Below are 16,547 nucleotides of genomic sequence, written 5' to 3'. Positions count from 1 at the left end.
GAATAGTCAATGTTTGTGAATTGAATTTAAATTGAATAACAGGCATTATTTCGTACCCATTGAGTTCCTACATTATACATCAAATACTCATTCTGGGCTATAAATATGATTTCTGAATTGATTGCTACATTTTCATGCATACCCCAAAATCTCTTATCAAATTTCCCCAGTGGTGAAGAATAAACATGGGTGTGCCTACAAAGACCATACAATCAAGATGCACAAATTTTCAAGGTTAGTCTTACTGAAAATTCCCCAACCACAAAGGCAAGTCAAGGTACAAATGACACTTCTATAAGAATACTAGGAGATGGGGAAAAGATAAGATATTTAATTATACATGTTTTCATCATAAAGAATGAGGCTGAATTACAAACACATACATAAAACTCTCTAGAAGAAAAAAAAAGTTTAGAATTAATTAATGGCAAGTTGTTTATTTGAGAAGGAAAGAGGCTATTTCAAAGGTACTGGAACTTCTTCAAGCCCTGCTCTGATAGGACAGAGGCTGTGCACTCCTCAGAGCTACACTCTGAGGCAAGAAGCAAACCAAAATAGCCCAGGGCCAAATTCTCTTCAACAAAGCTTTCCATTTCTAATCTAACTCAATTTCCAAATTTTTTGTTTTCAAGACACACAAACTGGATACTAACCTAAGATCACTACGCTTTGGGGCAAACAGAGAGTATGCTAATGTCCAAGGGAGGGGTACCAACTCAAACAAATATATGTGTATGTGTATATGTTTTTGTGTGTGCATATATGTTTTTCTGTGTACATTGACATACATACATGCACATAAACATACACACACACACACACACACACATATACATATACATATACATTTCTTAGTCCCATAGGTATGGAGTCCTTGGTTCACACAGTTCTGCCAGTGCAGCAATCCTCTCCTTGGCATCCTTTCATTTAATAAGAGATCTGAAAAAGAAGAGGATTGTGGCCAGGTCAGGAATCATATGGAACCAATGATCCTGCCAAAAAGAATTTGTTTGTCATTAGACTTTGACAAAGGAATTGGGGGTGGGGTGCTATTTGTAGTTGGACCGCCCATTTTATCTGTCTAAGAACAGTATATGCTTCTTCTTTACCTATAAGCACGTATGGATTCACTCTCATTCATCACTGCTGATTGTAAGTGCCTTATAGAATGTCTTCATTTTCTGTATGTAGTAGATATTGGGAAAGTTAGGGAATGTGTACAGATGGAAGCTTGGAAATGGCAAGGACTAATCCTGCAGGACCAAAAACCACTGACTATACTGAGAGGGAATGAATTGGATTTATAATAGGCATGTGAATTTTTACAAAGACTTATGTCACTCTTGACACATCTACTATTTGACTCTTGTGGGATCTAAGAACAAGGTGAAAAACAAAACAAGAAAAATAACACAAACAAAAGCACTCCTCTTGAATATTTGTTATTTATGATAATATTTTAAAATCTCAGATAAAGAAAAGAGAATGTTTCAGATATTTATGCGTGTGGTCTATTTATTTTCCTCATGCTGCATCTTCCCTACTTTCTCAATTTAGCAGGCCATGGACACTTCCAACATTTTCAAGCAATCTAGAGATACCTCTGGCCCAACATCATTGGTTTATATTGGATCCTCTCATTCTTGATCTAAAAAAAAAAAATGCTGCGTCTGAGATAGATTCACTTTGAACAAGAGGAGCCTACCTTTAGTGAACTTCAGGGTTCACTGTTAATGCAACATACTACTGGATATATAGTTCACAATATTTCCTGTGAACTATCCATTCTCATCCCATAAGAACATTATCAGTTCTCAATGATTCTGATTTCACCTCACTCCAGATGTGTTATATTGGCTTGCTCTGTAACAAGACCTTACTGAGTACTCTATACTTCTTTCTTCATCTACTGCCCTGCCTGGTCAACCTTGAATTCCATTACCCTTTGTTACTACACCCTTCCTGATGCTTCAGTTGCCTCTTTCTTAGATTTTTATTTGTTGTAACTACCATTTTGGTAACTTTGCTGCAGCAAATGAAGGTGACTAATCATTAGTATAACTGATAACCAGCCATAATGATATTTCTTTGCTGTCTATTTCAGACCCTGATGAACTCCACAATTATCTTATTTTTTCTTTATCTTATTTATCTTATCTTATTTTTTCTTAATTTTAAATTTTTTTCAATGAACACAAATCAATTTTATTTCCCTTCTACTCTCCACCACTGAGACAAGAAAAAAAATTTAAAAATATTCACAGTCAACCAAAACAAATTTTTGCATTGGCTACACATATATGTATGTATATACATATATGCACACACATATATGCACATACATACATATATACATATACGTGTGTGTGTGTGTGTGTGTGTGTGTGTGTGTGTGTGTGTCCTGCACCAAGACACTTACCTGTATCAGATGGGAGTGGAGGTAGTATGGTTCATTATCACTTCTGGAATCGTGGTCAATCAAGTCCTCCTGGCTTATCCAAAGAACCTTTCTCAATTGCATCAAAGTAAGTCTCCCTTGTGGTAAGCCACTGGAAAATGCATATGCGCTATTTCATTAGTATAACACTATAATATTGAAAAAAATGGTTGTCAGTGTTTACATTGGAAATCAGATTTGCCATTCTATGGCAGTATTTTGTGTGTGTCTTGGTTATTCAGCAGCTGCTTCACAATAATGACGGGAAAGGGCCTCTTTTATCATTGTTTTGGCCTAGTGTCCTGATTAATGCACCCTTTGCCTCCATGTATCATATTATAAAGGCCTTTCTGAAGGTTTTTTCATGGCATCTAAATTTTAGGGGAATATCCACACTGGTGTTGTTATAGTAATGTGTTAACTACTTACTATCTGTTATAAGCCAGCCGTGAGGTTCAGGTATGGGGTCAAGAAATGAGACATACATAGACAATCTAGCAATTAACAAAATGAGGTTTAAATAATCATCATATGGAAAGCATATTCAACAAGGACACAGTATTAATTCTCTGTTGGCCATACTGTCTCATCCATCAAGCCTCAGGCAAGAGTGCCTTTTTAGGCCTTTATATTTAGGTTCATAAGAAGCTAAATCAATGGTATGAGCCCCAGCTCCCCTGGAACAATGAAATCTTGAGGATAGTTTCAATACCCTATAAGAAAAAAAAATGACCCAACACACATAACAGAGACCTCACTAGATATTGTTTTTACCATGCTACCTCATATGATAGTATTTTCCAAATAGATAAATCTGAATACATTGTGACCAAAAAAATCTCTCCCACATCCTTTGTGTATCATACTCTGCCTTTAGCCATAGGTGCGTTTATGGATTTATACAATATTCAGCGGCCACAGCTCTGATACATTATTCACATAAGGTTCTCTACTTCCAAATAGTCAAATATTCTTCCAGCATCCCAAGAGGCATTTAGGCATAGTGAGTAGAGTGTTGGGCTTAAAGGCAGGAAGACCTGAGCTCAAATCCTATCTCACAAACTTACTAGGTTTGTAATCCTGGGCCAGTCATTTATTCTCTGTTTGATTCAGTTTTCTCATCTGTAAAACGAGGATAGTAATGGTTTCTCCCTCCCAGGGTTGTTGTGAGGATCAAATGAGATAATGTTTGTAAAGTGCCTAACATAACGCTTAGCACTTTGCACGTGCTATATAAATGCTTATTTCCTTCTATCCTCTTCTCCCCCTCCCCCATTACAGTAACCTAAGCATTGTTCCATAGAGTTACAGAAAGTTAGTTCTGGGAGGAGACCTGTAGGGCCTGCAGTTCTTAATGTATGCTATGCCATTGGCCACTTTGACAGACTGCTGAAGTCTATGGATGTTTTCTTAGAATGATATTTTCAAATTTACTTTTTTGAATGCATATAACATCCAGCCTAAGCTCCCGTTTTGTAGGAATGAATGTTTTCCTGTCCTGTGGGACATAGGAGTCCCATATTTGACCACATGGGAAAACTATGACAATGCTTACCAATTTTTTTATTCAATGCTAGAACCAAGAAAGATATGTGACATGTATAAAAAACCAATGGTGTATTTTACAAAAATATCATTGATGCCAATGATATTTTTTGTCAATGATACCTTCATTTACTCAGGAACCTATATCTGAAACCTCACTATCTCCATGAAATCATCGCTTAAAAAAACAAAACAAAACAAAACAAAACAAAACACCATATACAGATGGTCACTTAGACCTGAGGAGTTTTCATTTCTTATTTATGTCTTATATTTATTTCACCTTTTCCTTTCCTATTGTCACCTAAACTTAGAATTTCAGCATCTACCACCTGCATTATTTGTTTAGCAAACATTTTAATGAGTATTATGTGCATGCTTCTGTGCTAGATAGCGTATAGGATATTAATCATAATACCTTGAGGATCTTTCAGGCTGGTAGGAAACAATTACAATTAAACTCCACCAGTCTCTAGTCTTTTTCACTTGCAATCTGTTCTGCTCCCTGTAGCTTAAAACCATGTTTTCATTGGGCCAATGACCTTTACAGACTCTTCCATGGGTCCTTTTTCATTTTAAAATAATATCTGTATTCCTCAATCTGTCATTGAAGACCGTCTATATTCTGTCCTCAACTTACTTTTTCAACCTTAGTTTCTACTACTCTGCTATATTGATCCCCTTTTCATGGCAGACTAGAATATCATTGATTTCTGAACATGTAGGGCTTACATGTTTTGATTCACATTATTCCAACCTCCTGAAATACTACTTCTTCAAGAGACAGCTTAAGTCTCACCTCTGCTGTGAAGTTTTTCTTTTTCACCACAGACTACAGTTTTCTTTCTTCTGAACTGAAGTAGCGTTTATTTTCTCTATGTAATACATCTATCACTCTTTTTTTTTAGACACAAGTTCTAGTTTCCCCAAGTAACCATTAAACTTAGAAGGTCAGATACACACACACACACACACACACACACACACACACACACACACACACACACACACATATATATATTTTTTTACACTACCTAGCCCAGCATCTTGAACATAGTGCTTACTTCTTACGAATGTCAGTACAACATAGTGCAGTGTAAAGATCCCCAAAAGTAAGTCAGTACTTTATTGGCATAGCATTGAAAAAGCCAGAATCACCTCCATGCCAATCAATAAGAATTTAATAATTGCTTGTTTTGTTCCAGGCTCTTAAGGAGCTTAAGATCTTTGGGGGAAGACATTATGTCTCTATATAAAAATACATTCAATAAATGGAAGCAATAAATCCAATATGAATACAAGTTAATCAAATAATGACCAGAGTAGGTGAAAATAGGCTGTCTTGAAGGAAGGGAGATCACATGGACCACAATGAGGTGTCATAATAGGTTTGGACTGTGCTCATTAAGTCTATGCTGATTAATAAATTATTACTTATGAGGTTTTCGCTGATTCTAAGAAATCGATATTTGGTACTTTAACCAATTCTACTACCTGGGTAAATATACCCAACTACCCAACCACTTTGAAACTTTTTTCTTGCTATAATTTTACTCTTTATATCTTCAAAGTACACATATAGACAATCACATCTGAATCTCCTCTTTCAGTCAGGTCAAAAAGGTTGAGGAGAATTAAAAATATATGACAAAAAGTTTTAAAATCTAAATTTCCCAAATTTTCATGAATATTTTTAAAAGCCAAAAGAACTTTAAAAAGGAAATTAGCAGATTAGCATCATATATTTGACTATATATTTTTTTTCCTGACAGCACTACATAAATAAATCTATTGTTGATATGTATTCATTTCCCTGGAGACTTACAACTTTGGAGGATGGGATCCTTACAGATTTTTTAAAATGCAACAGAATTATATGTTCTGACAGATCAATAAAATTACAACATGTCCTTGTAGGAAGAGAGGGAAGGAAAGGGAACAAATATTTCTATATTGTCTATTATGTGCCAGGTACTCCGCTAAACATGTTTATAAATATTATCTCATTTGATTTAAGATTTGAGATTTGATTTCACTGGCAGCTAGCCTAAAAGTTAGAAACATTCATTTTAACACCGCTATTCTCTCCCCCAGATACTGGCCAAGTGACACCAGACAAATAATTTAGCCTGTCAGTCAGTATTCTAGGTCAGAGGAGTCAAATATGCTGACCACAGCATTCCTGAGTGTAGCCCAAGTCAAATGAAATGTAATTGGAAAATATTTAATTAATTAAATAAAAAGATAAGAGAACTTAGATACTGCTGATATGTGATTTTCTAAGTCAATAGGACAGGGTACAAACTCTGGAAACTCCCTTCCCCCTCCACCTATCCTTGAATTTCCCCAAGGTCAAGTCTCTGGTGCTCTCCTGAGATATGGACCCTTCCTAGTTAATTAACTGCCCTTTCATTGTCTGTGCCTGGCCCCACCTAGATTTCCTCTGCTCTTTGATCCTATCTAGACCCTAGTCTCCCTTGGCCATGTAGTCCAGGTTTTCCCCATCTTTCTTGGTTACTCCCACTCACCTCAGACTCCTAGATCCCTCTCACAGTCTTTCTTCATATAAGATCCATCTTGGCCCCCTTTAAGGAGCTTAGATTCTTCAAATCTGATCACCGATAAAGCATAGGCCCTGGAGCCAGGAGGAGCTGAGTTCAAATTTGACCTCAGACATGTAACACTTATTAGCTATGTGACCCTGTGTAAATCACTTAACCCCATTGCCTAGCAAAAAACAAACAAACAAAAACAAACAACAACAACAACAAAAATTGGCCAATGGCTCAGATTCAATCTGGCCTACTTGCATTAGCGATACAAATGTTTAGATACCTTAAGAGTCTGGCCAACACAGTGGATTTTTAATAAACCTTGTCTTTGGTGGAAAGAAGGCTTGGGTCAAATTCATTCAGGCAGGACCCATGTGTCACTATTTCACAGCCCCAGCACACCTGGGATACTCATGTACAAATTAATGCCCCCATTTCTATTTGAATTTGTCTCCACTGGTCTAAGCAACTCTTAAAGACTATCATTTTGGGGGCAGATGCTAATCTCCATTGGTAAAGGAAATTTCCTTTATCAATGAGATTGCAGGTCTAACTAAAATCACCAAACAAAACAAAATAAAACTCATAGTACAACCCTTTCTGATTTTCACGGAATAAATTTAAAACAGTGAAATTAGTAATGGTAATTAAAAAAAAGTCCATCTTTGATTTCTAGTAACAGGAGCTTTAAAGTAAACATTTTAATAAATAATAAAAAGATCCAGAAGAAACAAACTACTATTTGTGTGTGTTTGTAAAAGTGAAATATTAACTCATAAGATGAGGAGAAAAATGACAAGTTCTTTAATTTTTTAGAGAAGTAAACTTATTTCTTACCTAGAAAAAAAAATTATATTTCCTTTGCTCCCTATGACCACATACCCATTTATTTAAATATGTATTACCCAATAAAACATAATGATTAGATTCTAAGATTTCTAAGGACCTTAAGATCTTGTTGTGATCTCATGGTCTGCAAAAATACTTGTGCTATTTGGGATCCAACCCTTCCCCAAATGAGCACATACCAATGTGAGCTCTCTGCTCTCCAGCATGTACCAACATGGTCTGGAAACAAGGGTTTTGACAGAATAAATGGAGTAGTGCCTTCTTTGAAAAAGGAATAAAATCAACGACTCTGTATTCAGCAGCTTCACCCTGCCTGTCTCAGCTGTCCACTGCTGGGCTATCAATTTTCCTCATTGATACACAGTGGCTGCCCTATTTACTCTCTTAAAAAGTGCTCTTTCCAGATAACAACGAAAGAAAGATAACAAACATCAATATTGCAGGAAGTTCCTCTTACAACCTCTCTAGTAAATAGAAGTTAAAAACTATAAATCAAGTTTTCCTCTGTTTCTGGAGTTGGTTCATAAGGCTAAACTTAGCACCTTGTCACTTTTAATCATATTCCTCTAATATTCTAAAGCACATCTCTTGAAATATTATTTACTCTATTTCTACAAGATGATGATGCTTTCAGCAGTACCAAAAGTATGAATGTGTCTTCTTGTGGTCTTATTTCAAGTTGGTTTCCTTCGAGTTTTCTCCTTTCCAATAAAACTGGTCTGCCTTAGCTCTTCCCTATAGATGATCTTAAAATCCTGGCACCTCACCTTTGTGAAGGCTGTGCCCTATATTGAGAATGCCCTTCTTCCTCACCTTTGCTTTATAGAACTCATAACTTCCCCCAAAGCACAACTCAATTGCCACTCCCAAGTGAGAGCTCTCCAGATCCCCACAATTATCACTTTCCTGAAATTTCCAGGTATTATTTTGTACGTACTGGGAATTTACATATGTGTACATGTTTTCACCTTCCTCCCATCTATCCCCATAAATTTTCCTTGAGGGCACTACTGTTTAATTTCTGTCTTTGTATTCATAACATAAATTACAGTGATTTTTGTATATGAGGAACTTAATGCATGTTTACTGAATTGGATTAAATTAATACTTATTTTCTCAAATCAACCTAAAATTTAGTGCTAGCCAAGTTATCTTAATTTTAAAATAAAAATTCAAGTATATGTCAAGAAACAAAGAAAATGACATCTTTCATTACCCACACACCCATGCAAACAAAACCTCTCTCTCCCTGAAGTAAAACTGTAATGGCTACCAATTCCGGTAGCCATTATTCCTCTGTTGATAAGAAAGCATAAATTTCCAGGACCCAAGCAAGTGTCACTTACAGAAGGCAACTCTAAGAAACTCCCAGCTTCCCTTGCAATCTCTGCCCATTCTGCCTTCTTGTAATTCTTTGGCCTTGTGGGTCGCACTTCTGCACTCAGGCTTTGATTAAGATGCTTCTCATCACTTGCCAAACACAGCTGATTTCCACACACCTCCATGCTTGGGGAAGACATTAAAGCTTCTTATCATTTCCATTTCAAAGTCATCTTAGCAAAAGTAGAAGCAGTCACAATTCAGCTTTTCATAGAATGCCATTGTTGGTAATACTGTTGCAGTAGTGTCCTTGAAAGAACATCTGTAGCCCACTGTCAATATTTTTTTTTCTTTTTTCATATAACTGTGGCTCCCCTGCCCTCAATCATATTAAAGCTACGTTTTCATCTTGAAGACATCTGTTAAACTACTTAAATAATTGTTTTATTCTAGCCTTCAGGCATGCATAGATGTTACTCACAATATAGCTCTACATTTCAAAAGATCTGTTATTTCTTCATGTGGGTATAGACTTTCTCTTGGGTCTCACAGGCAGTTTCTTGTTTTCTGTGAATTCAGCAACTAGTTGGTGATAAGTCTTACCCAAAATAGTTAGCCTAACCTTTGAACAAGAGAAAAATTATTCTTTGCTGGGAAGCATATGTAAATGCAATCCAACAAGCATTTAATAAGCACTTACTGTGTGCAAAGGATATAATGACATAAGAAGGAAAAAAAAGGACCTTGCCCTCCAAGAAGAAAACATATTCCCAGCAAATCTTGCAGAGCTTCTACAGCCTTCAATGACCAGCATCCCCCTAAAGTCACAATGACTATCAAAGGAGGGCTTTATTAGAGAATACATGGTAAAATACTGTCATTTGCTAATGTGGTGGAAAGGTGGGACCACAATGCAGCAATGAATTTTGTCAGTATAAGTATTCCCCTTCTTTTTGTTTGTTTTTCTTTTGTTTGGTTTGGTTTTTTAAGTTTTGTTTACACATTAAAGTGCACTTTCTAGCATGGCATTTTCCAAGAGCCTCCAATATAAAATCCACAAGTGGAATTAATGTGTAGTTTTTTTATAGAATAAATGTTTTGAGAAATCACTGCTATTGTAAATGTCAAATAACATTAAATGTTAAATGGTAATAGTGTGCATATGGAAGAAAACTTTGCAGCAGGGATTTAAATAATTAACTTTTAACCAAAATACAGTATATTTTCAAGAGCACTTAGTTGAACAAATGGCCATTCATAAACCAGTATGACAAAGATTAAATTTGGGGTGAAGGTAGAGAAAGTAAACTTTGGTCATTTTAATAAGTAGCATGTATCAAGTTAGCCCCAGTTCCTTCAATAGATTAATTATTTCAAAAGGGATTTTGTGTAAGCTTTGTACATTTATAAAATTGGATTGAGGGAGATATAAAAGAAGAAGAACATTTGCTGAGATGTATAGGTACATAGGTATGGAAAGCATTAGCCTCTATACTAAGAAGACCTGGATATGAGTACTGCCTGTAACCCCCCCGACTCCCACCACACACCTATGTACATGCATATACACACATACCTATGTACATGCATATACTAGAGATAGAGACTAGAGATATATAGAGACTAGAGATAGAGAAACAGACAGAAAGAGAGAGAGAGAGACAAAGAGAGACACAAAGAAACACAGAGAGAGAGACAGAAAGACATACAGACACACAGAGACTTAATGCTTTGAAACAACACATCTGGTCAAACCTAGCCAGTAGGCCTGGTTTGACATAGTGCAATCCACCACTCACTGTATGCTGGCAGTCAGAATGGTAGGCATCATTTTTAGCAGGAATTTAAGTAGTCCCTCTGTGATTAGCCCAGAAAACTCAGATTAAATAATGAGATAATAAAAATCAAAGAGAAGAAGAATGAACTATATCATTACTTTGTTTACTGAGTCCAGTCAGTACTGGGCCTTCAGCAAGGAAATATAAGTTCAAAATTGAGCTCTGTTATATAATGATTTTATTACCAGAGACAATTTTCTGAGTTGTGCTTTCCGCATCTCTGAAAGAGGGATAATAATATTTGCACAAATTGCTGTCATTGTTAAGGAAAGATCTTTGCAAACTTTGAAACACTAAATGGATGTGCTTTGTTATTTTTACAATAATGTAGAACAACACAAAGCCACTGTTTAATAGTATATACAATCTATTTAACGTGTTATCTTCCATTTGCTTTGATTTCATGTAACACACAATATTTAAATCAATTATTAATATTCTCTGCATCAAAATATATAGTTATCATTCAGATAAACTTTCATATTATACTTCTAAATATTGCTTTTTATTAATAATCATAATGACCCTCTTTATTTTTAATCTCTCATAGCATTATTTATTAAATTTAATTAAAAGGAAAAAAATGCTTTTCTATTTTCTATTTTGTCTTAAAAAACCCCCACAATTCTGTATTATTTGAATACAGCTCTCATTTGAACTCAGGGAACAGTATATTTGACAATAATGGTACATTAGATACCATCTGCAAGGTCTTGAAATTCAAATTTTGAGACTTCTGGCTTCTAAAATCATAAACTGCTCAATTTTATGACATCTTTTTAAGCAATAACCAGGATTTTCTTTGGAATTTGGGCACGCATGATTCTTTTATTTCAGTGTTTCTAGACTGTCCTTAAACATCTTCCAAATGGTTTAATTTTTTTTCTAAAAGAAGTTTTATTTATTACTCTTCTACTAAACTGCAATACATTTATCTATGTTCCATTGTTTACAGCTTGATAAATTTAATAATGCCCCTTATCGATCTCTAAAGCCCTACTTTGAAGCCCCATTTTGTAAGCTGGTAATCTTGGGTTCTCAATGGCTGTGCAAGTAGAGAAGCCCTCTGAAAAAATTCTTTCAAGGTGGAAAGGTTTCAAGCAAATGTTGGGCAAGGGGTGTAGTAAAAGTACCATATTGATGTAAGCAAATTTGGACAATATTTGTTTTGTTCAATTTCCAAAGTTTCTTATCCAATTTTTGGTTAAGGAATGAGGGTAGCATCAAAGTCCAATATTTTTCAGTGCTGAGGATTTTCCTCCCACTCTGTGTTAACCAGAAATCATTCTTCATAAAGAAGAGTTAAGAATCTCTGCAAACAGAGGATCCCTGGTGGAGCGCCAAGGTTCAAGGCAGACACTTCATGGCAGAGTCTTTACTCTCTCTTGAGCTAAAGAATTTGTCTCAAATACAATAAATTATAGATATACTAACTTTGAACATTTTAAAGGTAAATTGTGACTCTCCTAGATCTAATATGTTGCTAATTTTTGAACTTGCCTGCATCAGTCCAGTTTTGCTCATGTAATCCACATCCCTTCCCTCTACCTCTATGTTTTTGTCTATATCCACATGCACTAAATTATTTTAAAGGAAAGTAAGGGACAGGAGACAGCAGAGAATTATGTGTGTTAGGCTGCCAGTATCCATATGCTGCTGCTGCTGCTGCTGCTGCTGTTTGCAGAAACCTGCAAAGAAGGTATTAATCTTGATGCCAGAGCACCAGGCTGAACACAGTCCTAGACAGCCATCCATGATGCAGCATGGTGGGAATCAGTGTCTCCAAATCGTAATACATATCACAAGAGATATCACAGCTGAATGTCTTAATTGATCCTAGGGCATTATGTGAATTATCAGCATCATAGTGACACAGTGGCTGGTGAGCTAGACTGAATTAGGACAGCCAGAGTTCAAATACTGCCTCAGATACCTGTTATACAATCTTGGAAAAATCATACTCTCAGTCTCAGTTTCCTCATCATTAAAATAGTGAAGTTAATAGCACCTCCTTCACAAGGGTTGCTGTGAGAATCAAGTGAGATATATGTAAAGTAATTTGCAAGTTTTAAAGTGCTACATAAAAGCTACCTGTTGTCATTATCATAATTATGCAGATCCATGGACTGTTGACACTACCAGTTTGGGAGACCATATCCGTTTTCAAGAGTGGGGTGAGTGGTAAAAACAAAAAACAAAACAACAAATGGGAAAAAAAAAAGCTATTAAAGGACCAGCTAGGTGATGGAGTAGATAGAACTCTAGCCTTGGAGTCAGGAGTTACTGAGTTTAAATGTGGCCTCAGACACTTGACACTTAGTAGCTGTGTGACTCTGGGAAAGTCATCTAACCCCATTGCCTAGCCAAAAAACAAAACAAATAAACAAACAAAAACTCTTTAAGGTTATTTTTGTTTTGCTTTAATTAACAAGGGTGATTTTCACCAAGCTAAAAGGAATTTAAGTGAGCTGATTTGGAAAAGTGGTGATGTTGGTATGCTTTGAGTTCCTAGTCTTGTATATAAGTTCTCTATGATGCTCAAAAGTTTTCTGCTCACTTTATAAAGGCCATTAGAAGGAGAATCTCTTGACTGTACTCCCTGATAATGTATGTTATATTCAGGCTAATGATAACTGACATTAAAATAGTGCTTTAATATATGTCTACTTAGTTCCTCCTTTCTCAGAAGGACAAAGGGATTGGTGGTCATCAAAGGTACTGTAAAGTACCTGAAATAGAATTTACCTCAGTTTGGGATTGTGGAAGTTAGCAGCTCAGAGACCAGGGCAGTAGATCCAAAGGGGAGTGGCTCGGGTCATGCTATGCTAATGAACTGTAGAAGTCTGTGGAAGCTTTTAACAGCTAGAACATGCTTGATTCAGAGGCCTTGGTCTCCAATATTCAGGTGATCAATCAACAAACTGGTTTTAAACCTCTTGTGTTTAAGACATTGGCGACACAAGTACAAAAGAGGAAATGATGTCAACTCATCATTTTAGTTTGCATTTTAATAGCCAAGAAAACAAATGCATATAAAAATTTATACAACACAGATGTAAAGTTAACAAACACACATTTATACGTGTGTGTGTGTGTGTGTGTGTGTGTGTATTCTACCTACCTACACAAAATAGCTAACTATGAGGAAATTTGGAGGGCAGTAGTGGTTAGAGGGAATAGGAAAGGCTTTATGTAGAAGATGGTGGGTACCTTGGATACCTGACCTGGATATTAAAGGAAAAAAGGTAGGTGAGAAGGGAGTACATAGATAAAAAACTCAAAGAGATCACCAAAGAATCTAATCTGATTTTTTTTTAAATTTGAACACTATGTCTCAATATGGTGTGTTCCTTTTTTAATCACGTTTATTTTATTTTGTATATTTAAAAACATTCTTCTGAGAAATAGGCTTCAGATTGTCACAGTGATTGATTAAACACACAAGCATATGTGCACACACATACCCAACACACACACACACACACACACACACACACACACACACACACACACACTGGGTTAAGATGTCCCAATCTAGACCAGCCCTCTCTTTTTACAGACAAGAAAACTGAGACTCAGGGAAGTTAAGAGTTCTACCTAATGTTATAAAGGCCATAACAAAGAGAGGCAGGATCTGAATATATGGTCTCTTACCCCATTACCAGCATTCCTTTCCCTCCTCCATGCTGCCTCTCAGAGATTTCCAAAGGTCGTTGAGTTAAGTGATTATTGTCAGAGATTTGAGTTACATTATTTTAGCTCCTTTAAGATGCAGAGAGAATGCTGGTTATGCTTGCCTTAGAAGGGATGACACTGGTTCTTCCACAGCTTCAGAACACTGTAGTCCTGAAGATTCTGATAAGATGATTAAACTGGGACAGTAACAATGAATCCTTGGCATCATATGGTACCTATCTTCTAAGCTCCCCAGGAAAACCTTACAAATACTATATTATCTCCTCTCAGTGGCATGCCAAATACTACGAAGCAGAAAGAAGCACAAAAAACTTGGATGAAGCGTGGGAAACAGCAAGTCAGTGACAGATCTGAGATGAGCTCTCTCCATTTTTCTTTCAATGATCTCTGGCCTGCATTATGCTGGAACATGAGAAAAAAAAAAGATGTGGAAAAATAAGAGGTTGTGGCTTCTATTTTCCTCCTGAAAGCACTCTCATTATGATCCACAGAAGTACTTAAAATTTAAGTATTGTTGTTTTTTCTCTGTTCTCACCACTAAACCTTGAAACAGAGTCATAAACCCACCTCCTTCATTTTTAAACACAGTACTCATTATCTTCTGAGGGCTGCCATTGTGAAGGTCTCCTTGTCAAGGTTTCTGCAGTGGCTCCCCTTTGGTTTCACATTTTTAATTGGCTTAACCAAAAAGAACATAATCTGTACCTGGTAATGGGAAGATATCCAAATTTTATATTAGCTTTTTTATCTCAAGTGGCTATCTTGAGCAAGTAGTGAATACTAACAAATGCCTCATAAAGACCTCTGTGAGAGGGGGAAGAAAAGACGATCTTTACCTTCAGTTCCTTTCACTACTAGACTACATGGGTCTGTGTAATTTCCTCTAGTTGCCATCTCAGCCATATTGGAAGCAGAGTTCCAATGAGCTGGAATCTTTTTTGTTAAGGTGTTATTTTGCCAAGCTGTTAGAGAATTGCAGCTGGGGCCAAATTTGTTGGCTTTCCCAACAAGGCTGAAAAGTGTCCATAGATTTTCTGAGCCCCTTCCAATATACCACAGCAGCTGCTGTGTTTATGCACAATACCACTGAGTAAGTGTCAATTAAACTACAAAATTCAAGATACTTAGTTGGGGAGCAGCAGGTAATCAGCGCATAACTGGCAGTGAGGGCAAGTAGGAAAAGATGCCCACCTTTGGGATGTTTAGTCAAACTAGCAACTACTTCTTTGTTTTGTACAGAATATGGATTTTTAAAAACAAACATCACAACAACACTTTTTGACCAAAATAAACCAAACTTTGTAAGGTTTAGAAAACAGGAAATGAAAAAGTACATTGTCATTGCTTCTGCACATGCCTTTTTATTTTTTTAAGCAAAAAAGACATGAAGAACAATTTTATTAAAAGATTATAGGAAGCTACAAGGCTGCCAATAATCGATGTCAAAGTGGCATTTTACTATATTTCCACCTTAGTTCATCCTTTCTCAAAAAGACAAAGGGGGTGATGGTCCTCAAAGTTCCTGCAAAGGTGGACAATGGATGCAAAAAAACATCCATCATCTTAACCTTTGTGCCATAGGAGTTTAGCTGCCATGGCTGTTTCCATCCAGGGGCAGCCAAGAAAATATTAATCAAAGATATTGCAAACCCCATTATCCTCCTGCTTCCTTTGAAGACTTTTATATTAATTGTGTCCAACCATGCAAAAAAAAAAAGAAAAGAAAAAGAAGAAAGAAAAGAAAAAGAAAAAGAAAGAAAGCAGGAAAAAAAAATTTGCCATGATGGGTCAGAGTAGATTGCCGTGCTTCTGTCACCAAGGGGCACATTGTAAGAGAGCACAGTGGTCCTTCCAAATGTCAAACTGGAAAGATGTACCACAGGTCATTCTAGCTTCTGTTAATAACACATCTTTCACGTTTTAACCTCCCTTTTCTCCCTTAAACTTCTCATATTTCAAAGAGATGTGACTACCATACCTAACCCAGTTGGGAGTTAATTGATTTTTAATTATTTATAGGTTTATTAAAGACCCAATGAAATGTATGCTGGTTTTGATTTAATTAACTGCTCCTTATTCCAACAACTAATGAGGGAAATGTGAAAGTCAAGGATCTAGAATGAGTACATAGAATAAATAAAAAAGAATAGATGACTAGGTTTCCCTTTTCTACACTTGATCTCTCAGTGATGACATGTATTTCTCTCATTCCCTATACCACATCTATCCATTGGTCATATATTTCAACTAGAACAAGTGTAACCTTCTACTAATCTGCATTTCCATCTACTTCTGGGATATGTCAAAATA

The 16,547-nt window shown here is 36.2% G+C and overlaps 1 long non-coding RNA gene across 3 annotated transcripts; it reads right to left on the bottom strand.

Moving 5' to 3' along the window:
* Window positions 1-316: 316 nt before the first annotated feature.
* Window positions 317-14,344, bottom strand: LOC110222620 (uncharacterized). 3 transcript variants are annotated; one of them, XR_002328439.2, is made up of 3 exons: window positions 14,196-14,344; window positions 2,420-2,549; window positions 317-939 (listed from the first exon to the last, which is right to left on the bottom strand). It is a non-coding gene; the product is annotated as an uncharacterized LOC110222620 (long non-coding RNA). The 3 variants fall into 3 exon arrangements; XR_002328440.2 differs by lacking the exon at window positions 317-939 and adding an exon at window positions 1,481-1,648 and having other exon boundaries at window positions 2,420-2,586; XR_002328438.2 differs by lacking the exon at window positions 317-939 and adding an exon at window positions 1,483-1,648.
* Window positions 14,345-16,547: the final 2,203 nt, after the last annotated feature.

Source organism: Phascolarctos cinereus, unplaced genomic scaffold (assembly GCF_003287225.1).
Source record: "Phascolarctos cinereus isolate Bilbo 61053 unplaced genomic scaffold, phaCin_HiC Scaffold_9;HRSCAF=440, whole genome shotgun sequence".
Lineage (NCBI taxonomy): Eukaryota > Metazoa > Chordata > Mammalia > Diprotodontia > Phascolarctidae > Phascolarctos > Phascolarctos cinereus.
This window is presented reverse-complemented; position numbering and strand designations above follow the sequence as displayed.